Source organism: Ursus maritimus, unplaced genomic scaffold (assembly GCF_017311325.1).
Source record: "Ursus maritimus isolate PB19 unplaced genomic scaffold, ASM1731132v1 scaffold_10, whole genome shotgun sequence".
Classification (NCBI taxonomy): Eukaryota; Metazoa; Chordata; class Mammalia; order Carnivora; family Ursidae; genus Ursus; species Ursus maritimus.
In genome coordinates, this window is record NW_024423344.1 from 57,432,973 (window position 1) to 57,456,738 (window position 23,766).

General features: G+C 34.0%; 1 pseudogene; it reads left to right on the forward strand.

The window, feature by feature from the left end:
* The first annotated feature begins 22,284 nt into the window (after positions 1–22,284).
* Positions 22,285–22,574, forward strand: LOC121100266 (annotated as a pseudogene).
* Positions 22,575–23,766: the final 1,192 nt, after the last annotated feature.

Below are 23,766 nucleotides of genomic sequence, written 5' to 3' on the forward strand. Positions count from 1 at the left end.
GTTGCAAAACATTTTACAGCTACAAAGTTTATTTATAAATAAGGATATTGGCTTCCTGAATGGTTGTGCAGAAATGATTTTTTAAACTATTTTTTAAAGTTTATTTATTTTTATTAATCTCTACACCCAACATGGGTCTGGAGCTCACAACCCTGAGATCAAGAATTACATGCTCTTCTGGCTCAGCCAGCCAGGCGCCCCAGAAATGATGTTTATATTTAGTAATGTAAGCAGGCATAAGCCAGTAGCTATTAAGGTATTAAAATAAATATGATTAATTCAATAAATATTTACAGTGACCCTTTTATAAGGTAGGCATGCTTCTCATTATTAAAATACAGTTAAAAATAAATAACATGGTCTTGATCCCAGAAAGTTCATAAATATTAGAAGGTTGAAAACCTTTAGGTAAAATGTGATAGCTACTGAATCAGGGATATTAATTAATAACATGCAATATGGGCAACAAGCAAGGATAAAATAATTTTGTTTTAACTTGGGCAGAGGAAGAAGGTAGAAAAGATAACTTGTTAACAATGATGAAAGTTGTGGAAGTGATTTAATATTAAAAAAATAGATCTAAGAGTATCAATAAAACAAATTCAGTATTATACTATGTATATATACTTAAAAATGTCATTTCTACATGATTCTAAATATAATGTTTTGAGACATAGAATTGCCTGTCATTTTCTAGTGAGGCTAAATATAGAAATCTGAAGGAGTTTTCTTGATTCAAATACAGAGTATTTCACTAGATTTTATTAAAAGTTGGGACACAAAATCATGTCTCCTTTATTTTTCCTTCAAAAATGTAAACTATCTAAGAAATTGTTTTATAGTTTCTGCTCTACCTAGTGAAATATCCCCAGCCCAAATCAAGTCTTTTTATTGCATTTTCCAATCCTCATTACTCACTTCAGAGACATTGTATCCTTGCTTTGTGTGGTTTTATATGTATATTTTATTTTTATATTTAGCCACTAGATGACTTTGCTCCAGTAACACTTTAATTTAATCTTTCTTGGTCATTTGTTGGTAATTGTATCTTGATACGTATTGAAGAAACTGAGAAACTTAAAAAGTTTATGTGTAATATAATGAACATCACGTTTCATTTTTTTTCTCTCTCTCTCTCCCTTTCTCTTTTTTTTTTCCTCTCTCTCCAGAAAAAAGAAACAAGAAACTGAATTTTCACAGAAATGGATTTTCCAAAGTCATATTCTCTTAGCTATGCTCTTTAATTTTGTTCACTACCTATAGCAGTTGTTTTATTAAATGACATTAAAACCTTAACTTGATACCGCCACTTATAAGTTATTAGATAATATTCTCTTGATTCATTAACCCTTACGACACTGTTTTGCTAAACAAAATTCAATGCCTTTGAGGCAGTTCTATCTCATTCTTTCTGTTCATCACATAGGAGAAAAATGTGATGCTCTACATAATTCCGCCAATACAGACTTTAAAGCTCACACGGTATTTCAGTTCCATAGCTTGTATAATTGCTTCCAATCTTAAATTGCTTAAGGCCAATTAAATGGACAATTATTATAATTTTATTATTTCAATTAACCTTTTGTAAACTTTCAAATATCTAAATTTTCCTTTATCAGGCCTGATGGTAGTAGATCATTGTAGCTAATTCTAATTTATGTTTCTGACAGAGTTTAAAAATATATTTGTAAAAGAAAAAATTTTTTAAATGTGCACACTTCAGTTACAAGTGATTAAGCTGCTGTCATATTATATTTCGTATATGTGTATATTTTCTCTTTATCTTGTTACAGTAATGTAGGGAAGCAATATAGCAGACTAAATAAGAACATACATTTGCAGTTTGAAAAAACTAGGTCCATCCAAATGCTATTGCAAAGCAAAGTAGCTTATATGACTTCAGCAACCTATTTAAACCTTTGAATTTTAGGTTCTCGCCAATCACTGTGTATGTGTGTATGCATGTTGGGGGTGGTATTGCTTCCTTAGGGTGTGGGAAGACTAGGATTGTATATATATAATCATAATCTTTGCTTCTTTTAGAACTTTAAGGCATGATATTTGGCTCCCCTCCTGTGCATTTGCTAATGGAAACAAATGCTACATTTTCCTCATGATTTATAATGCCTTCTGCCTTCTAACGCCATCCATGCTTATAAAATTTTTAAAAATTCATGAGTATATATGTATGTATCACTATCTTTTTATCTATCTTCTTTTTAAAGGCATGATTTAAACTGAGTTGATTTCTAAAGCTTTTAAAACACTTTAAATACTTGAGGAGTTAATAATTTCCTTTAAGTAACCCCTAAGTAGAGTGATTTGACGTCTGCATTTGCCATTTTACATTTGCTTTCTTATTTACCCCAAATCATAATCTTGCAAAACAAATTATGATAATCTCAGCTGTATTCAAAATAAATGTTTGCACTTTTTCTTGCAAAAAAGAAGTTCTTAATGATTAGATAAATTTCCCATTAAACCATGGTCAAAAATATAAATATAATCCGTTAGGGGCGCCTGGGTGGCTCAGTCGTTAAGCGTCTGCCTTCGGCTCAGGGCGTGATCCCGGCGTTCTGGGATCGAGTCTCGCATCAGGCTCCTCTGCTGAGAGCCTGCTTCTTCCTCTTCCATTCCCCCTGCTTGTGTTCCCTCTCTCGCTGGCTGTCTCCCTCTGTCAAAATATATATATATATATAATCAGTTACTTGGATTTTTCTCATAAATCATGTTTCTGCTCCAAGGTTTAGTATGCAGCCTCTGAACTGATCTGAAGTAAGTGGCCAGATGTTTGGCTAAGTCTCAGACACTGACCTATTTATTCACAACAAAAATCTGAGTATGGGAGATGTGCAAATTAGAAATACACTTTTGAACCAAGATTGTTAAGTAAAAATCATAATATAATAAATCCTGTAAGATACATTAGCAGTAACTAAAATTAGAATTTAAAAATTATTTAAAATTGAAAATTGTAGCACTTATGTAGTGGTATCACAATGGAAACATCAAAATTTATTTGCCTGCAAGTGTAAAATCATAGGGTAAATGCAGAGCTAAAGTGTTCCTTCTGAGAAAAATTGAAGAGACAGTCAAACCACAAATGGCCCAAAAAAGAATAAGTATTGCAACAGAAATAATAGTGCTCATCACATTAAAATGCTGATAGGAAGTGAATATTTATCAGAATACATGAGGCTTAGTGCATCTCAACACAGCTCCAAACTGTACAGTTTATAGAAACACAAAGAAGGTTAACTGAGCAAATTATATCTTGAAAAACTTATCATCTTTATCTTGAAAAAAGCCAGAATGAGCAAGTATAAGAAATATGGGGAGGAAAGGAAAAATTTAAAGAAGAAAACCTTCTCTAATTACCTTCTGTCCCAACAGAGATTACAAAAAAAATGTATATTTTATGTTTGCTAGCTGTGAGAAAAATGGTAGAATAATGAGAGAAGGATCAACAAAACTCCAAGGTAATTAGATTCTTCAATGATAAGCATTTAGCTAAAGAGCAAAATTAAATAGATAAATAGATAAATAGATGGATGGGTGATTGGTAGATAGATAGGTAGATAAATGGATAAACAGATAAAACAGGAAATGGAGGACACAGGAAAGCAAAAACCCAGAAAAGAATATGAGGAAATCCTATATAACATCTAGTTATCATTGGAGTGACCATATCATCCCTTTTGCTGGTAGAGGTAAACTAATCGAGAGAGCCAAAATCCCATCATATTCAAGGTCCTGTCCACTCTCAAGGGGTGGAGATCACACAAGACATACACATTAGGGGCTGGAAACCTTGAATTCTGCCTACCACAGTTTACCCTATGGGCCCACAATTGTCCTCTCTCTAAAATGCAAAATACAGTCATCTCTTTCCAAGTTTCTCAAGAGTATAATTCCATTATAGCATCAGCTCAAAGTTCAAAATCTTATTACATGCAACCAGATCTCATTATTTTATCAGTATAAAGTCCAAAATCCAAATCAGATCCAGGTAGGGATGAGGTTCCTGGCTGTAATCTATTAAGTGCAGCTGATAGAGCACAAGTCCTCTCTCTGTAGAACTGTGAATCTATAGAGACAAGTAATCTGTCTCGAAGTACCAAAATAAATAATGATGGAAAGGCATAGGACAACAATTATGGGCATTATAATTCAAAAAGAGAAGAATGAAAGGTAAAAAATGAATCAAGAAACCACAACAGTTATGAAATCCAGCCAACAGAAAGTTGGCTCTTTCTAAATTAGGCTTTTAAGGCCCGGGAATCAAGTTTCATTAGCTCTTGACTCTGTTCTTTGTGTTGTCCTTCTTTTTGTATGAAAGGTAGAATGTGTTTACAGTAAAATGTGCGGTCTGACAGCCTCTTGCATTTTGGACTCTTTCAGTCCAAGCTGACAGTGATTCTATTGATAGGATTTTCTCAAGAATTTGTGGGTCTTACATGTATGTTGAGATTCTTTCCATTAGAGAAAATCCACACCCACAAATCACTGTAAGGTAATCATTTCTTGAAAATTAGTTGACCTTACATGCTTTGGTTTATTTTGTTCTACTGGCCTACGTGTTTATTTTTTTTGCAGTACTATATTGTTTGGATTATTATAGCTTTATAATATATAATATGTTATACACCCTAAATACGTACATTTTTAATTAAAAACAATTGAAAATCAATGCAGTGTGGAATCCTGGGTTGGATCCTGGACTAGGAAAAGGACATCCTTGGGATATCTGGTGAGATTAAAATAAAGTAGTTAATTTAGTTAATTTAAAAAAAGAAAACAGAGATGGGGTACCTGGCTGGCTCAGTCAGTAGGGCACATGACTCTTGATTTGGGATCATGAGTTGGAGCCCACATTGGGCATAGAGATTACTTGAGATTAAAAGAGAGAGAGAGAGAGAGAATCATTTCTCTACCTTTGCCTCCTGCTGTGATGGATGAGAGAAAATTTTCTTTATCTTCCTGGAAGTCCTCAGGTCTGGTTGAGAAGATTTGTGAGTTTTACCCTTAATGTCGTGAAAGGGCACTTTGCGTAACTAAACGCACTGAAGCTTTGAATTTACTAATGTTATAGCAAAAAGTTCAATGACATACTCGTTTTTTTGTTTGTTTGTTATGTTTGTTTGTTTGTTTTTTAATGATTTTTTATTATATTATGTTAGTCTCCATACAGTACATCCCCGATTTCCAATGTAAAGTTCGATGATTCATTAGTTGCGTATAACACCCAGTGCACTATGCAATACATGCCCTCCTTACTACCCATCACCAGTCTATCCCATTCCCCCACCCCCCTCCCCTCTGAGGCCCTCAGTTTCTCATAGTCCATAGTCTCTCATGTTTCATTACCCCTTCTGATTACCCCCCCTTTCTTTATCCCTTTCTTCCCCTACCGATCATCCTAGTTCTTATGTTCCATAGATGAGAGAAATCATATGATATTTGTCTTTCTCTGCTTGGCTTATTTCACTTAGCATTATCTCCTCCACTGCCGTCCATGTTGCAGTAAATGTTGAGAATTCGTTCTTCCTGATAGCTGAGTAATATTCCATTGTATATATGGACCACAACTTCTTAATCCAGTCATCTGTTGAAGGGCATCTCGGCTTCTTCCACAATTTAGCTATTGTGGACAATGCTGCTATGAACATTGGGGTGCATATGGCCCTTCTCTTCACTATGTCTGTATCTTTGGGGTAAACACCCAGTAGTGCAATGGCTGGATCATAGGGTAGCTCAATTTTTAACTTTTTAAGGGACCTCCACACTGTTTTCCAGAGTGGCCGTACCAACTTGCATTCCACCAACTGTGTAGGAGGGATCCCCTTTCTCCACATCCTCTCCAACATTTGTTGTTTCTTGCCACTGTCTATTTTGCCATTTCTAACCTGGCGTAAGGTGGTATCTCAGTGTGGTTTTGATTTGAATTTCCCCTGATGGCTAATGATTTTGAACATTTTCATGTGTCTGTTAGCCATTTGTATGTCTTCATTGGAAAATAGTCTGTTCATATCTTCTGCCCATTTTTCGATTTGTTTATTTGTTTCTCGTGTATTGAGTTTGAGAAGTTCTTTGTAGATCTTGGATACCGGTCTTTTATCTGTAGTGTCATTTGCAAATATATTCTCCCATTCCGTGGGCTGCCTCTTAGTTTTTAAGTTCCTTGGCTATGCAGAAGCTTTTTATCTTGATGAAGTCCCATACGTTCATTTTATCTTTTGTTTCTCTTGCCTTTGGAGATGTGTCATGAAAAGGGATAAAAGGTATCCAAATCGGCAAGGAAGAAGTCAAAATGTCTCTCTTCACAGATGACATGATACTCTATATGGAAAACCCAAAAGAATCCACTCCCAAACTATTAGAAGTTATAGAGCAATTCAGTAATGTGGCGGGATACAAAATCAATGCTCGAAATCAGTTGCATTTCATACCGAATAATGAGACTGAAGAAGAGAAATTGGGAATCCATCCCATTTACAGTAGTACCAAAAACCATACGTTACCTTAGAATTAACTTAGACCAGAGACGTAAAAGGACTATATTCAGAAACTATAAATCACTCTTGAAGGACATTGAGGAAGACATAAAAAGATGGAAAAATATTCCATGCTCATGGATCGGAAGAATTAACATAGTTAAAATGTCCATGCTACCAGAGCAATCTACGACTTCAATGCCATCCTGATCAAAATACCGAGGACATTTTTTCAAAGAACTGGAACAAATAGTCCTTAAATTTGTATGGAACCAGAAAAGGCCGCAGTCTCAAAGAAAAGGAATTGTTGAAAAGGAGAAACAAAGCTGGGGGCATCACAATGCCGGATTTCGAGCTGTACTACAAAGCTGTGATCACAAAGACAGCATGGTACTGGCACAAAAACAGACACATAGACCAATGGAACAGAATAGAGAACCCAGAAATGGACCCTCGGCTCTTTGGGCAACTAATCTATTCTTTAGTAAGGTAGAATAAACGGTGGGAAAAAGACAGTCTCTTCAATAAATGGTGCTGGGAAAATTGGACAGCTATATGCAAAAGAATGAAACTTGACCAATCTCTCACACCATACACAAAGATAAACTCCAAATGGATGAAAGACCTCGATGTGAGACAGGAATCCATCAAAATTCTAGAGGAGAACATAGGCAGCAATCTCTACGACATCGGCCAAAGAACCTTTTTTATGTTTGGTTTTTCTGTGGCCCTTTGGGCAGCCATTTCTGACCACTTAACATCTTCTGTCAGATGGGAGGCTGAGACTTTCCAAAATCATCTACCCCTGGTTCTTTTTTGTTCAATGGTTCTTTCGTAAGTTTATTTCTCTACTCTCACCTTTTATTGTAAGCAAAGAAATCATGCATCTTCAACACTTTACTTGAAAATCCCTTCACCTAGTTATGTAAGTTAGTTAGTTGCACATTCTGCCTTTCACATGATTTCAGTGCACAATTTTAGTAATTCTTAGTCACTATGTAACAAGGATTCTTCTTTCCCAAATCTCCAATAATACATTGCTCATTTTCTTCTGATCCCTAAACAGCAGCATCTTTAAAGTCCGTGTTTCTACTAACTGTATATTCAAGACAACTTAAATTTTATCTGTCCTCCTAAAAATTCCTATTATTTATACTTTCTGCCCCCTTCTGACTCTACTTAGATATATTTAGGTATTTGTTACGGCAGCTTCCCAGTTATATATACCACAAACTTAATTGCTTAAAATAACTCCAGTGCATTATCTTGCACTTAATGTGAGTTAGAAATCTGGGTATGGTATAACTGGATTTTTTGCCTTGGGTCTAACAAGTTTGTAACTAAGGTGTTGGCCAGGCTGAATTTTTTCCTAGAACTCAGCTATTCTTCATGCTCTTTCAGATTTTTTGCAGAATTCAGTTCCATGTGGCTCTAATGCTGAGATTCTTGCTTTCTTGCTGGCTGGGGGTTTCTGTGAGAGACTACATTTAGGTCCTAACCACATGTCCCTCTTAAAGCGTGGCAGCTTTCTTCTTCAAAGCCAGTAGGAGAATCTTATTCCAGTTTACTCTAAAAGAGTTATACAGTGTAATATGTTGACGGGAGTGACTATCCCATAACCTGTTGCATGGAACAGCCTATTCAAGAGAGGACTATCCATAATCAGGTCTTACCTATACTCAAAGGGGAGGTGTTTTATAGCACACAGACAACAGAAGATAGGAAATTTGTGTGCCATCTTCGAATTTTATACCACGTATCTTCAACTTTTCAGTCTTCCTTCAGTTATATTACTTAGCCTCTAAAATGAGAAACTTACACCAATAACTGATTTGTATTATTCTGATATTGGTGTTATGTATTTCAGTATTGCATATGGTATACAGCCCAACTGTTAGTAACAGTTCAGAACTTGTAATCGGTACCTTTCAAAGTATGTGAAAATTTTCCTTTCTTCAGTGAACACTTACTCATATTCCTCTGGTAAAACATTAAAGAAATCCATACCTTATATATTTGCTATCACATTGCAAGCATGGTCTTTTCTCAAGTGGACACTACTATTCTTTTGAATCAAGGGTCTGAGAACTGTCTTGAATCTGGCAAAGAATGGTATATTTCTCAGTGGTGGCTGACATCACCCTTTGTCATCTGTTCCTGATCATTTTTATTATATAGAAAAAATGGCAGAATTTTGCTACTTCAAGTACATATACATTATTTTAAATTTCCTAATTCTAGAGATACAAATGCTAAATTGAATTTTTAAATTTATTATCGTAGTCTAAGTTTTAAGATGATAGATTATATTATCACCATGAAACAGCTTCAGTGTAAGATCTTGGCACAACAGGAGGACTGGGAAAACGCTGTGTAATCACTATTCATCTGATTACTAAAATACTCATATGATATAGATATAGAGCAGCATTTTTATTAGCTAATTAGTTGAGTATGATATTTTAACACTGTCATTATTTTTTAGTCAGTGGAAATAGGATGTGAAAAAGAGAATTTTAAAAAGTTACCTTATATATCCAAAAGGTTAAACCCATATAAATTTTGTTTAGTTTGTCTATAAAAAAGTGTATTAATTTTTAGGTTTCAACTAAAATCTTCTTTCTCCCTTACCAGCTATGTCACTTGTATTATAAAACTTCCAAACATTACCTCAATTCCAGCTTAATAAGTAGGACACGTAAAGAAACATTATTAAAGAAGAAAATCTTACTGCCATTAGCAAATTGTCAACCTCTGACAATATAGAGTTCAGTAAGTCAGTCTTACTGATTTTAGGCATAAACATGGATATAGGTGTAATTCAGAATCAAAATCATGTGTTGGATTTACTTGTCAACGTATATTTATTAGGAAAATATTAATAAACATTTTTAAATAGTTAAATTTAGATCCTTTGAATGAAAAAGTATTCATATATGAAAGCCCTTGATTTTCTTTTTATGTCATAATTATTCAAATTCTAGAGGAGAAAATAGTATACAATGAATAATAAAATAATCTAGTTTGCAAACAAAATAATTATGTTTTGAAGAAACACAGGTGACTATATTTAAAGTTGATTTCCTTCATGAAAAAAAAAGTTTCAATAATGCCACGTATTTTAAAGCATTAAGGCATACCTCATTTTATTGTGCTTTGCAGATACTGAGTATTTTTTACAAATTGAAGGTTTGTGGCAACTCTGCATGGAGCAAACCTGTTGGTGCCATTTTCCCACCAGCATCTGCTCACTTTGCGTGTCTGTGTCAGTTTGGTAATTCTCACAATATATCCAACTTCTTCCTTATTATTATATTTGTTATATTGATTTGTGATTACTTATTATGACTTGCTGAAAGTTCAGATGATGTAAGTTACCATTTTTGTCAATAAACTATTTTTTAATTAAGGTATGTGCCTTGTTTTTTTCAGACACAATACTATTGCACATTTAACAGTCTACAGTATAGTGGAAACATAACTTTGTATGCACTGGGAAACCAGAAAATCCATTTGACTCGTTTTATTGTGATATTTGTTTCATTGCAGTGATCTGGTTTGCCTATTATGTGTTTATTTTTTTTTTCCCAATAAGTTTGAATACAGAAGATTATGCCAAGCTTCTTGCTAGTTTATACAATCAGTATCTGTGGTACTTGGTTCATATACATAGGTCTTATATTTTGTTCATGCTTTTTGCTCTAAGAGCAACTATATGTATATGTCACTATGTTGTCAATATTTAATAAGACACCATGCAGGTAGTTGAAAATATTTGTGTTTTAATTGATCAAATTTGTTGTACTCAAGAGATATTTTAATGGAAGTTTTTTAGTAACATTAGAAACAAGCTGTAACATTTTTCTTATAGTGAAAAAGAGAAATATATAGTATGTGGTAATAATTTTATTATACATATTTATTAAATTTGTTCAAATAAGTAGAATTTAGAATTCATTATTTTGTGTGACTTCAAAGCTATTTCAATTTCTAATTAAAATTGAGCTTTTAGTTTTTCTTCTTTTTCAAGTTTGATTATCTTCATTTCTTAAGGCCCTTAAAATTCCCATTATTGAAAATGAGAGAAATGGTGCTATATATTGCATGGTAATAATTAGTTCCCTTTTTTAACTGATGTTTGAATACACTTACTGAAAATTTCTGCTTCCACAGTAGTTAATAAGAAAATGCTTTTGAAGAAATCTGTTTATTCTCTCCTTACCATTTGCCTAAAGACAAAGAAATTTCTACATAGATCAAAGGAATGATTATAGCTGTTCCACTTGTCTGTGAGTTGTGACAGTCTTTACAGGCAGCTGGTATAAACACATTCATTTTTCCACAGTTATTGTCATTGAATCCTTCGCATACTAGGCCTTAAGTGATTTCTAAGTTGATGTACATGCTAACCTTTAAATTATATGGTTGACCATTGTGGAATTTCTAATAATGTAGCTCATTTAATAAATATTGTATTATCATATAAAAACCTATTTTATTTTACTTTTATCATTAGTAGAGCCTACTTTAACACTATACCCAGGTATTTATAGCATTGGTAGTATTAGAAATATAATCCCCATTATATTCTAACATTTAATATTATTCAGATGGTCATTTCAAATATACAGTACTACCATAATTGCAATAAATTTGCTGGTGAATCTCAAGCATCCAGTTTCCTGGAATAAATATTCATATAAAATTTTTATGATGATACACATAGGTATTAATTTATAATGTTAATGTTGAAAATTATGAATTAGAGGTTATAGTTGCTTATTACATAATGATGATACAGTTCTGGCTCTTGAACTATTCAGGAAATATTGGTATCCTGGAAATATACATTAATGTATTTATTAAATAGAAGCAAATTATTGTTATTCTGTATAGTTTATATAGCCAATATTATTTTAGTACATGGTTATTTTTATACCATAACAAAGTTAAATATAGTGAAAAACACTGTACAAATACCCAAATATATTTTAAATATTATACATTTATTTTAACATATTAGGCAGTGATATTTCATTACCATTGGCCAAAAACAGTGGATTTCTTACATGGCAAAATTATTAAAAAGTCTTTCTTGCATCATTAAAAATTTTAAACCCCTAGAAAATATAAATGTTTCTAAGTATGTTATGATAACCCACCCATTTTTGTGAGAGGTATGGTATTTTATAAACACTTGAAAGAAAACCATTTCATAGAAGCACAAGACAATTTTTATAATCCCCTCTTGCCAAATTCAATATTTTATCCACAAACATTTCTGAATGAAGTTGCTTTATAACCTTTCTATGACAGCCCTGGCTACTCTTCTGATTTATGCAATTCAAAGTACATCATTTTTATGCAATTCAAAGTACACCATGTAAAAACTACTATAATGACTTTAGTTGTATTGGTCATTCCTGTTTGACTTTTCCAGAAAGTAGCCCCTCTGATAATTGTTTCATTTTTAACTCTTAGGAAGAATTTGCACTGGGGGTAGAGAAACTCATTATTTTATGGCATACCTGTCCTAGTTTATGAGTGCCTAACAGAATACTAGCTTGCATTTTTTTCCTCCAATTCCGTATATCCTAATGATTTGAAGTTACCTTGCTATTTATCCAGTGGACATCACCTACTGCAGCATCAGTGGTCAAAGTTGTTGCAACAAATTCCATAAAGAAAGGCCATCAGCAGTAATTCCAGACAGTAAAAAAAAAAAAAAAAAAGAAAAGAAAGAAAAAGAAATAAAGAAAGAAAAGGAAAATACGTGAATTTTAATTTTTTTCTTCAACTTAACTTCTTAATATCGTCTTACCATATACCTCAAGCACTGCCCTTTCCCAAATTGCATGAAAACACTGGGGTTTGAAGTCTTTTTTTCTCCCTAAGCATTTTCCAGAAATTTTTGTTTTTATTGTGGTTGTCATTTATTGGTTGTTTGGTTTGTTCTTGGAATTAGTGTTTACCTCTTTGATGATTTATCTTCAGTCGATTAGAACTATGGAGCCACCAACCTGTCCTAATTCATAATCTTGGCAGATACTGCCTGGCAACACTAAAATGGGTTATTTAAAGCATCTACTATGAGAATCTGCTTGAATAGCTGATTCATCAAATTCCTATGCAGTTGAAACCCAGTTGTTCATTGACTTTCCAACTACCAATTTAGTAGGCAGCATTTTCATGGCCACTAATTCAGTGACCATCCATGCATCTGCTTTTCAACCTTCAGAATACCTTTTTTTCTATTTATTTAGTACTTTTCCTCTCTTCTCCCTGCCAAGTTTATATGTTCAAATAGTCATTTTAATGGGTTTTGGGATAACATGATATAATGAGTATATTAAATCTCATCTTTTATCAGAAGTCAGCAGTGTATTTTATGTATAGTGAGGGAAACAACTATTTTTCGGCTAGTGTTACAGGCAAAATTTATTTTACCTTAGAAATGATGTGAATGCATATCTTAAAGCCAGGAATGAAAATCCAACATGCAATAAATATTTTTAAATTAAAGGCAACGGGAGGGTTTAAAAATACAGTGGTACTTACTGAGGTGAGCATGCTTTTATTATTACTCCACTGAATGTTCCATGCTTATTAATATTTTTATCATGGAATTCTTCTTATTTAGTTTGCACTAGAATTGATTTCTCATTCAGGCTGTCACAGTACACAATATCCATTCACATCTTGTTATCAATCTGTCAAATTAACACTTTTTAAATAGAGCACAGGGTGCTGGATGGTGAGCTGAGGTTCATTAAGAGACCACAAAAGAACTTGAATAGAGAAGTACATCACTCACAGGTCCTGAAGGAAGTAACTGGCATGCCTCAAGGGGCCACACAAGAAGGTCAAGGCAGGATGTAGGCAGAGGTAGAGGCAGGATCTGGGTTGCATGCCTTTTATGGTATGTGAGTGGAAGTGATCTGCAGTTCCTGAGATAGGGCCACTCTGGGAAATTCAAACTTAAAGAATAGGTTTTGATAAGCTCCTCTGGGGTCTTATCTAGAATGTGCAAAAGTAGAAGGCATTGAAAGTCAGGGGAGACTGTTGATCTCAAGGGCTGTTGGAAAAGTCTTATCAAGAATTTGCATTTCCATGAATGGAACTGGAGGGTATTATGCTAAGTGAAATAAGTCAAGCAGAGAAAGACAATTATCATATGGTTTCACTCATATGTAGAATAGAAGGAATAGCGCAGAGGACCTTAGGGAAAGGAGGGAAAATTGAATGGGAAGAAATCAGAGAGGGAGATAAATTAAACCATGAGAGACTGGACTCCAGGAAACAAACTGAGGGTTACAGAAGGGAGAGGGTGGGTAGGGGGATGAGGTAACCAGGTGACGGGTATTAAGGAGGACACATGTAATGAGCACTGGGTGTTATACACAACTAATGAATCACCGAACACTACATCAAAAACTAATGACGTACTATGTGTTGGCTAATTGAACTTAATAAAAAATAAATAATAAAGAAATAAGAAAAAGAAAAAGAATTTACATTTCCTTGTGACTGTGGATTGCTGTCTTGGGGACTGTGGGTGGCTGTTGCGGGTTGCTGTATGAGGGGCTAGTGAAAGTTCCCTGCAAGCCACTGGGTCAAACAAAATAGGTGCTGAAGCATCAGTACCATGGAGTAGCTTAGCTAAACTCTGCATTCACCTTTAGCTAGAAGAAACAGTGACCGCTCCTTTTGTCTAAGGCAGGCCCAGAAATTGTCACCCTCTGTGAACCTATGAGATGAATGCTGTTTCCCACTTACTTCAGTCATTTCTTAATCAGAAATATTGAAATTATGTAATTCTTACAGAAGTCTAATCCCAGTTTTCACTGATAATTTATTACATCATAATGAGTGAAGACTTCATGTATTTACAAACAGCTATTTGGTTTGTGATTTATAAAAGACAATAGCTTAAGTGAAAGGGTTTTTTAGATCAGTTTAAAATTGTTTTAAAGGAGGACTTTCCTAAAAAATAATAAAATTCAATTAAAGCATGTTTGTAGAGGATTTCTAATATTAGAGTTTACTATATTTTCTTATATTTTTTTCAAAATTTAAAAATACTTATTTATGGTTATTTGTGATTATTCTTTCCAGTGATTATATATATATACATAAATTTCTAAATTAGATCAGTGATGGAAGGAAGAAAGACAACTTTCACCCCCATCACAAAAATACAATTACAGTGGGGCCAGTTGAAAAGTTAGTAAGGGATGTCCCAGTTTCTTGGCTAAATAAATTGGTTCTTTATGCAATAGTATAATATTCCTTAGAGAATTCATCAACAAAGAAACAAAGAAAGATAGCTCTCCTTTTTGGGATTTTCTATTTACCATTTGTAAAGTCATATTTCCTGTCAACCAGCAAGAGATTCCAATAGTAATTGTTTTGTCACTCAAAAAAATGAAATTTCTGAAACTATGTGGCAACACATAGCCACAAGGCTATTGTAGCAAATTAAAGCCATTTCTGTTCAAGTGCAAGTATACCCCATTATTCAATGACAAATAAGCTTTATAATCAAATGGGAATATCCTTTTAAAATAGTTTGTTACTTCATATATTTTTGTTTTTCATTAAAGTGACAGAATCATTTTATTCTATCTTGAGTTTCATGTTTCAGAAATAATTCATGAAAATTTTTATTAGGATAATTTAATGTTAAAATAGTTTTCTTCTTAGTAACAATGCAAATATTTAAATAATTTATTTAACTAATTTAAGTATTAATAAAATTCATTTAAATAATAATTAAATAAGTATTAAATATAAGTATAAAAAATGAGTTCCTAGTAAAATAATAAACACATTATCCATGCAGATGAAGTTAAACAATTCAGTATAATTTATTTAACACCAACATTGAGTCACAAACTCTGTAGATTTGTCTGATAGTAGACTAAATTAATTTTCTCAACAAGAATCTACTTACATGAATGTATAAGGAACCCATCGGGAAAAGTGTTCATTATCTGAGAAGAATATCTTTAATAAAATTTGGCCTAATATTTTATCATAGTTTTTTAAAGCAGATATTTTTCTTGACTAGGTCCCATTTTTATAAAATAAGGAATCAGAGGAGAAACTAATAAGATATATGTGTCAAAATAAGAATACCATGGCATAAATGGAAGGAAATGAATCCTCCCACTTTACAAAACACACCTATATAGCTCTAACAAAAAATGGTATGTAGGAGAAATCATACTCTACAGTGATAGTAAGTAAGCAATAGTGATGAAGAATTAGAATATTTGAATAATATGTCCATGGAAATGACCAGAAATTTTCATGAAAAGACAAGGCATCCAATGAGAACCGAAAGTTGGAAAGGGAGGTGTTCAAGGGAGTATGTGCAAGAAAATGTAATTGAGATAAGAAATAATTAATAACCATCATAGTAACACTCTATTCCCTGGCCTGGAAGTGACTGAGGAATTGCATATCTTTATGTCTATATCTGATTCTGTTTCTGTATCTGTATCTCTCATCTGGTCGTCTTTAACATCTGTTCCATGGAGCATGTTTGTACCATTTTATTATTTTTTTTTAAAGATTTATTTATTTGTTTGAGACAGAGAGAACAGGAGCGGGAGAGGGAGAGGGAGAATCTGGAGACTCCACGCCAAGCATGGAGCTTGACTCAGGGCTGGATCTCAGGACCATGAGATCACAACCTGGGCGGAAACCAAGAGTTGGACACCTAACCAACTGCGCCACCCAGGTGCCCTTCTACCATTTTAAAGATGAAGAAATTAAAGCATAGAAAATGTAGTGACTTGTTTAAGGTTGCAAATTAGTAATTTCAGTGTCTAGAGTTAGAATTGATTGTTTCTAGTCTGTTTCTAAAACCAGTGCTTGCTCTCTACAGAAACTTAGCTTTCCTCAGTGATGCTTCTGGTGCTACTGGTGATAAAGGAGTATTAAAGAGGTAATCAAATTAGTTGGGGTAGAGGGCAGTGTGTAAACTGAATTATTTTACAAAAATATTAAATCCTGCACTTGCCAAACCAAGATGGGGAAGGTATTGCCCCTATCACATTGACACTGTATGTGATTAGCCATTGTGTCATGGTTGGTGAAATCTATTTCCCCAACTCTGGATGTTAGGCTTATTCGTGTGATTTGTATTGCTCCTTAAGATGTTAATAGTGGTTATGCAATCAGAAGTTTGAAATGTATTTGTGCAGTTGCTTCTATGCTCTTGTAAATCTGCTGCTGTCACATGAAGAAATGGTCCAGATAACCCATTGATTGAAGGAGGATGAGACATATGGAGGAGACATAAACTTTGGAGTCAAGCCAAGCTGAGACCAGCCTTTATTGATCAGTCTCCAGCCAATTTTCAGACAAATGGTTATTCAGACAAATGGAGACTAAATGGTTATTATTTCAAATAGTTGAGTTTTAAGATGGTTTGTTAAACAGAATTTTTGTGGAAATAGATGGTAGACACAGTCAACAGCAACATACTTCAAGTGTAGAATCTCCACTTTAAAACTTGAATATATAAGAATTCCAAAAATTTTCTCAAGATAGGTTACTACTCCTTAAAAAAATATAAAACCACTGTTTTATATTATGCCATCTTTAAATTATTTTATACACCATGAAAATGTTAATTGTTCATCACATTTTTGCATATTTCATTCTGATCTATATTGCTTTAAATGCCATAGAAGCTATATTCATAATCAGTCAAAACGTTGTATAGACATTTTAGTAATCTGTCCGCTTAAATCTGCAATCTTTAAACTACAAAAAATTTGGAGATTTTTTTGGAGTAGAGAAGCAAACTTGCCTCATTACTTTCCTAAAAAAGTAGTTAAGAAAGAATGTGGGGGAACTGAAGTATGCAAAAGAATCCTATATTTATTAATCAAAAGGTGTGTCATCATTAACATAAATGAGCACCTGGAACCAAACACAGCCAAATTTGCATGGAACTATGTGACTAGACGTACTGTACTCTTAGTTCTGGAAACAGAAACAGACATTCAAAGCATAAAAATTATTCACAAATTTTTCTATTCTTTCTTAAGTTCTCAAATATTTATTTTGTGTGTGTGTGTGTATATGTGTGTATGTGTGTAACTGCAGCATTATAACACTTTAATATCAAATGAACACTTTTATTGAATGAGATGTAAACAAGAGTAATATCTCAAAATAACCAACTGTTACTATATTATATTCAACTATTTACTAAAACCATCCAAAAACTTGTTGTCTCCTAGCTTCTGACTAATTAGCAAAAACATGTACAATTTCCTCTAGAATATGTTTATACCCAAAAATCCATCAAGCCTTTTTTTCTCTTACATAAATTTATTAATAATTTTCTTTAGAAAAAGAGTTTCTGCTTTCTCATAATTTACCTGATGTACACAAGGTTATGCTTGATTTTAATAATGAATATCTGAACACTGTCGAAATCCACACTTTGGTTAAATAGACATCAAGGGATCTGGCATTCTTTGAATTAGTATATTTGCTAAGTTCATTTCCATTTTTTACTAACACCATTTATATGGCCCTTCTTAAGACCTAAGTGTTTTTTTAACTACTTGCAAATATTAGCTTATTTAATTAATGTGGTCTTCCTAACATCCCTATGAGTAACAAGAGAACTAAATCAGTGAATTCCGAAAACTACACAGGACAAAATAACACCAGACACAACTCCAGTTTTGCACTCTGAGTTGGATCAAAGTCAACAACCTTTTTTCGTAAATCTCATATAAGTAAATATTTTAGGCTTTATAGGCCACACAGTCTCTGTGGCAGTTAAAGTCACGTCTGCCAGCGTTTTGCCAAAACAGCGCTAGAGAACATTGGATAAGTGGTCATTGCTCCAATAAAACTTGTTTTGCAAAGTGAGGTAATGGGCTAGGTTGAACCGGTGGATCATAATTCGGTGTCCCCTAACTTAGATGGTAAGCACAGAATATGATTCTGGTAGTATGAAAGTGTAAAGGAAACTAATAACACTTGGCACTAAACACTCCAACCATTGTTTCCTTGAGGCATTCTCCTTTTGGGGGAACTGAAAACATTCCATGCTCATTAAGTTAAAAAAAAAAAAGTGATAAAAGAGAAAGCAAAATCGTACATGGTACCGTAGTTGAATATAATGGAGTCATATCATTCTGTAATTTATATGTAAAGCCAAAACAAGCCCTCTTTTTTTTCATTTGCAATATATGAAAGGGATTCAAAGAAATGAAAGTTCATTTTGAAAAGAGGTGGTAGTTATATAAATATGAAATCATTTCCACAGGTCGTACCTGTGATTGTAGACAGTAATTTTGTCAGGATCTTTTCTGGACTTCGACAGAGTAGTTGTTAAAAGTGAAAAGATCACAACAAATCTTTTTCTAATCTTGAATTTTGAAAATACAGTAACTCAAAAACACTAACAGCAGGATAGTAGCACTACTTTTACATATGAAAGAGATCACATTTAGTCTCCCTATTGATGATAAATTTATGACTTCTGGTATATTTGGCTAGTGGAGAGGAATTGAACAGCATGGCCCTGGTAGAAAGAATTAAATACATCAGTATATTTATTATGCCAAGCAAGTGGAACAATTTACAGATTGGGAGCAGGGCAAAGTATTGTCATTCTGGGCAAGAGCAACATCTATCATCTTACACAGAAATAGAACGTTCTGTTCAGAGTGTTCCAGCCTTGGCTCTCAGTTCCTAAGATAAATCTCAACCCAGTACAAGTCAGTGGTAGGATTACAGCAGAGAGCATAATAGAGGCTTGACAATGCAGTGATTAGTTAATTAACCTGAGTACTCAGAGACCATTCCATCTGATAGAATGAATAGAAAACAAACTGGATATGCAAATGTTTCCTATATTTGAAATGATTCACATTATAAAATAACCCTGGCAATGGATAATGAAAGTAATAAATGTACGTGTTCTTTACATGTATTTTAAGTCTCAGTACTTTGGGTCAGGTTAAGAGTCATATAATTCAATTTGTGGAAAATGAAAAAAAAATAGATTGTTCACGTTACTCAATAAATTATGTATGACCAAGTGACAAATTCCCTTAGGCTTTCATTAAACTTTGTTAATATAATTAACAAAGACACTCTTGGATTGCTTTACAATTAATTGTTTACATGTCTATGTCCCTTGAAAGAACTAGAGCTACTTGAAAATACAAATTGTATCCATTGGAATTTGTATACCTAATACCATAGTTGGCATAGCATACATCCAGTATTTAGTAAGTAATTGTAAAATTACTTCAATTAAATATAATTTTTTGTTCTTGTTTTGGAAATGATACAATGGTATATATGGAAAACACTCTTTTTCTATTTCTGATTCCAAGTTAGTTAGAAAGTTAGTTATATGTCTAGGAATTTTTTGTTTAAAGTAGCAGTTGAGAAGCACTGTCTTTTGCACCATTTTCTATGACACCAAGTAAAAGATCAACTCATGAATCCTAGACATTCAGATACATAAGCTATGAAATTTCAGAACCAAGAAAGAATTTCTACTATCCATATGATAAAAATTAAATCAAAATATTCTTATCCAGGCTTTCTCTCAAGTCAAAATAGTGTTTTGTTTTAAAACATTAATTCATCTGGAAAAAAAACAAAAACAAAAAACTGTTCCCAGAGAGCCAGTGTTGTGGGTTTGAGTAAATAGTTCACTAAGTAGATGCATGAACCACAAAATGCACAGGCAGACCACCCAATATACTAGTGTAAATACTAGAGGAAAAATTGTGTTGAATTTAATGTATTTTAGTAAATTGAAGAGTTCAGATTGTTTTTTTGTAAATACCAGAAACATCACCGCCTAATTTTAAGTGTAAGCACATATAGGATAAGTGAGAAAGTGACTTTTCATTCACTGATAGATCTTCAGATAATTAGTTTTGGTTGTGGCATTATTCAAAATGTAGTGCCAGCAGAGGACCTGAACAGATATTTTTCCAAAGAAAACGTACAAATAGCCAATAGGTACATGAAAATAGTGCTTAACATCACTAATCATCAGGAAAAGATGACTCAAAACCACAGTGAGCTATCACCTTACACCTGTTAGATGGCTGTTATTAAAAAGACAAAAGATAACAGGTGTTAGGGAGGTTGGAGAAAAGGGAACCATTGTAGGTCGGAATGCAAATTTGGACAGCCAATGTGGAAAATAATGTAGAGATTCCTCAAAAAATTATTCATCCATAAAAAGAAGAAAATCCTGGCTTTGACTCAGGTCCTGATCTCAGAGTCCTGAGATCGAGCCCCCCATTGGGCTCTGTGCAGAATCTGCTTCAATTTCTCTCTCCATCTCCCTCTGCCCCTCCCCACCCCAGGCTCTCTCTCTCAAATAAAAATAAATAAATCTTTAAAAAAGAAAGAAGAAGAAAATCCTGCCATTTGCAGCAACATGGATGGATGGATGTTGAGGGCATTACCAGCAAAATACATCTGAGAAACACAAATACTGCATGATCTCACTGATACGTGAATCCTGAAAACCAAACTCCTAGAAAGAGTAGATTGGTGATTGCCAGGGCTGGGGGGGGTTGGGAAAAATCAGGAGATAATGGTCAGAGTACAAACTAACCTTTATAAGATGAATAAGTTCTAGGGACTTAATGTACAACATGGTGACTATTGTTAATAATATATACTTAAAATCTTAGATACTTATGTATACTTAATACTTAAAATCTAAAATACTTAAGATTTTAAATGTTCTCATCACTCACACACACACAGGTCATTATGTGAGGTGATGGATGTGTTAACTAACATTATTTTGGTAATCCTTTCTCAATATATATGTGCATCAAATTACCTTAAATTACACAGGATTATGTGTCAGTTATATCTCAATAAAGCTGAGAATAAAAGCCACCAGAATGGGATACAGAGGAAATGTACAATGTCATGATGTAATTTCAGTAATTTTTTTAATTCCTAAATTGGATAGGTCATCTAATGGCCTGAGTTTGCTCACAATCAAGACAGGTGCAGGTATGCAAATAAATAAATTACATAAAGTCATAATGTGTGTTAGAAAAGACATTGGCAGAAATCAAAATAATTTTGTTGAATAACAGCAAGCAAAACTTTTTTTTTTTTGCATTTTATGACCTTTTCTAAAGTTTTTTCATAAGCAATATAAAGATGTAAAAAGAGTATGGGCTGTAAGTAATGGACCAGAGTGTGAGTTCACCACTTACTATGTATATAAACTTGGACATAGTGAATTATATTACTTTAATATCTTTGAGCCTGTCCTCACTAATTTGTGAAAAAAGGAAAAAAAAAACACATTTTCTTGCTTCATTATGACACATTATTTAGGAAATGTATCAAAAAACATGTATAGGCTCATTAAAATGGTAATCACTGTAAGTTTTAAAATATTTTATTGATGCTATTCATACTAAAAACATAAGGTGGATATCATCAAGATCACACAGGTTAATGACATAGTGCAAGTTATGACTCAAAAAATCCTGAAAATACTCCAGTGGTATAGGAAAAGTGAAAGTTATTTGGACAGAAAAAAATAAAAATATGTGAGCCAAGTTAAGCTGTTAAAATAATAGTAAATATCAGGCGGAGGCAGGCACGCGGTGGGCAGGCCTGTTGGGGGTGGGTGCACGTGGGTCTCCCAGCTGCCAGCCCTACCTGAGGAGAGAGGTCATCACAGGAGCCCGCCGCCCCCTGTAACGCCAGCAGCACTGTAGCTTTGAGGTTTGAGTCCTGGGCTGCAGCCATGGCCTACTGCCCGCAGGAAGGGAAAGAGTGAATCCTGTCTGGAACCTATGATGGCCGTGAAACTCCAAGCAGTCCAGAGCTGGTGCATGATGATCCCAAGAATCCTAACGAGCACGGATTGATCTTGCCGATTGGAGACATTAACTGGAACTGCCCGTGGGAGTGGCCCCTGTGGGGAATGGCCAGTATCCTCAGAAGAAGGAAGAGGAGGAGAAGCCAGCAGAACATTTAGAGCAGAAAGCTACCACTGAGGCCCCTGCAACCAAAGAAGAGCAGGGGTCAAGCTAATGACCACTAGGCGTTGGGCTCCAGTCCTGCTTCAGAGTGATATAAACCTTTTGCAAAATGCCTTTTGGTCATTCTCTGATAAAGTCTCTTTCCCCTATTGTTCCTTGCACCGTAATGTACAAAATAACTTATTTTGATCATCAGGGGTCTTGGTCCTTTGACATATTCACTGAAAAAAAATATATGTGTTTCTTACATAAACCTATAGCTGTCAGTCTTGAATTCTCTTCTCAGATTACTCTGAACTTTAAAATAATATGCTGACTGTGCTCAGCAACAAAATCATTATCTGGGAGTGTCTTGTGAATGAGCTGATTTAATTTGATGGATTATATCCCTTTTAGTAGATTTTATACCCCTTTGGGAAATGAAATAGAAGCAGAAACCTCTTCCTTTAAAAATGCTGGAGTGGGGCCATTCCTAATACAGGAGGCAGGTAAATGATCAGATACTTCTTTCTTAAGAACATTCTTGACCTTGAGTACATGAGGAGATACTATATTTTCATTTCCGATACATTTTAGTTTCCATTTTCACATTGAACTTCAGGTTTTCTGTTTTGGAAGTTGGAGCTTTGGACCCTCAGAGTCACAGTCCCTTTCTGAGTGAAGAGAAAGGCTGGTTTTGCTGTTCTTGTGATTCCAAATGCCCAGGTTTGGGGCTTGTGTTCACACTGGCTCTGTCTGTGTCAGATGCAATGTTCATGAAAGGTGGGGACTTAGTCGTTACCAAAGTAACAGCCAAGAGAAGAAATGATGTGGATTAAGTAGTCAATTAAAAGGAAAGCACGATTTTTACCTGGAAAAAATATAATAAGTATCAGATATAAATACTCAAACAATAAAGAAAAGAGAAGTAGAGTGCAGGAATTTTGTAAACCTGGGATAGAGATCCAGTTTTTGGGAATATACACACATCTAGCCACTAGTTACAACAGTGTAGGGAAAATGATGACATAAATGCATAGACAGATTTGAGAAATAATGTTAAGGTAGAATGAATGTGTTGGGCTCAAGAAATAGGGAATAGAATAATTCCTGATACATGAGTTCTCTGAGAAAGAAGTTTTCTAAAGGAATAGGTAAGATATATAGAAAACATAAAGGAGCTAAATGAGTTTTGAAATGGGCTTTTTCAGTGTTGGGCCAGACCCTGTGTGTGTGTGTGTGTGTGTGTGTGTGTGTGTGTGTGT